Genomic DNA, 2,188 nt, shown 5'->3' on the forward strand with positions numbered 1-2,188 from the left:
AGAGAGAGAGAGAGAGAGAGAGAGAGAGAGAGAGTGGTGCCCCACTGCTACAGTGGCCAGGGGGCCACAGAATGCGCCTCATAGGGCCATATGGTGGCCTTACCTCCCCCCCCCTCCCTAAAGGACACTACCCTTCACCTATTAGCAGTTTACCTAACCTTGCTGGGTTTACTCTGGCTCTCCCTCTAGTGTTCCCAGAATTTTCGTATATATATTTTTTGGAGTGAAAACGGTTTTATAAAGAGTCCCCTTTCTTCCTGGGTGATAGTTGGTCACTATGTTCCCATCACTTCCCATCACTATCCATCACACACCTTATAACCACCCATCACCACCCATAACTACCCATCACCACCCATAACTACCCATCACCACCCATAACTACCCATCACCACCCACAACCACCCACAACTACCCACAACCACCCACAACTACCCATCACCACCCACAACCACCCACAACCACCCATCACCACCCACAACTACCCATCACCACCCATCAGGATCTTCCTCACTAGCCCAAGTAATTTCATCCATTACATCAGGCCATTACTTCATTACTTCTCCATTAACAGTTCCTCCTCCTACTCTTCCTCCCTCCTCTCCCTCACCCTGCCGGCCCATCCATCTCTATCCTGCCTCTCCCTTACACCCCCCTCCCTGCCCCCCACACACTACCCCCCTCTCAACAACCCCACACTAAATATTCCCCCCCTTCCCCCTCTCGTCGACCCCCCCCTACCCATCGCTTACTAGTTTACTGAGAACAGAAACCCACAGGAGAGGGAAGATTTCAGGGGGGGGCAGCAAGGAACCCCCTCCCCCATTTTCTTCACCCCCCCAATAATACCCCCTTCTTCACATGCACATGAAAGTGATGGGGAAATTTTTGTTGCATTCCATTCCCATCCCTTCCCCATTCCCTTCCAAGTTCTTTTACCCCCTCAGCATTTGAATACTAGTTAGGGGGAGGGGGAAGAGAGATGGAGATATGGGATGGAGAGGGGAGGGTTGGGGAAGGGATGAGGCCGCGGGCGATGGCTATTGAGGGGGAGAGAGAGAGGAAGGGGGGTGGGGGGGGTGGTGGAGAGAGGAGGGATGGAAGAGGGGATTGAGTAGCAGGTGTCGATCTTAAATGGTAGTATTACACCACATATGGCCTACATTCTCCTCTCCCTCAGAGATTAGCTCAGCCATTCCCCCCCAACACCAGTCCTCTAGAGCCTCTAGCCTCTAGCCTCGGGGCTCGTGTGCTTCCCCCTCTACACAACAAGTGGACACAGGGAGGGACACACACACACGACACATCTATGTGTGTCTCAACACAGCATAGTTGTCTGAACACGACACATACGGTAGTGTTCACCACCAACATATAGCACATAAGAGCCCAGGAGCTGAAGTTCATGTTCCAAGCGAACACAAGTGAACAAAAAGAACTTTTTCGGTGTCGGAGTAGTTAACAGGTGGAATGCATTAGGTAGTGATGTGGTGGAGGCTGACTCCATACACCAGTTGATCGACAGTTGAGAGGCGGGGCCACTGAGCCGAAGCTCATCCCCTGCAAGCTCAACTAGGTGAGTACATGAAAACAGACGAACGTAGACAGACGCATTCACGCAAATATCCCACGCAAGAGACGCACGCGCACGCACAAACACGGATACGCACACACACACACCGGGGCGCCGGTGGCTGAATGGACAGCACACTGGATACGTAGTCTTGAGGTCCGGGGTTCGATTCCCGGCGCCGGCGGGAAAGAAAAATGGGCAGTTTCTTTCACCCTGATGCCCCTGTTACTTAGCAGTAAATAGGTACCTGGGAGTTAGACAGCTGTTTAGGGCTGCTTCCTGGTGTGTGTGTGTGTGTGTGTGTGTGTGTGTGTGTGTGTACTCACCTAATTGTGCTTGCGGGGGTTGAGCTCTGGCTCTTTGGTCCCGCCTCTCAACCGTCAATCAACTGGTGTACAGATTCCTGAGCCTATTGGGCTCTATCATATCTACATTTGAAACTGTGAATGGAGTCAGCCTCCACCACATCACTTCCTAATGCATTCCATTTGCTAACTACTCTGACACTGAAAAAGTTCTTTCTAACGTCTCTGTGGCTCATTTGGGTACTCAGCTTCCACCTGTGTCCCCTTGTTCGCGTCCCACCAGTGTTGAAAAGTTCATCCTTGTTTACCC

Source organism: Procambarus clarkii, chromosome 17, assembly GCF_040958095.1.
Source record: "Procambarus clarkii isolate CNS0578487 chromosome 17, FALCON_Pclarkii_2.0, whole genome shotgun sequence".
Lineage (NCBI taxonomy): Eukaryota > Metazoa > Arthropoda > Malacostraca > Decapoda > Cambaridae > Procambarus > Procambarus clarkii.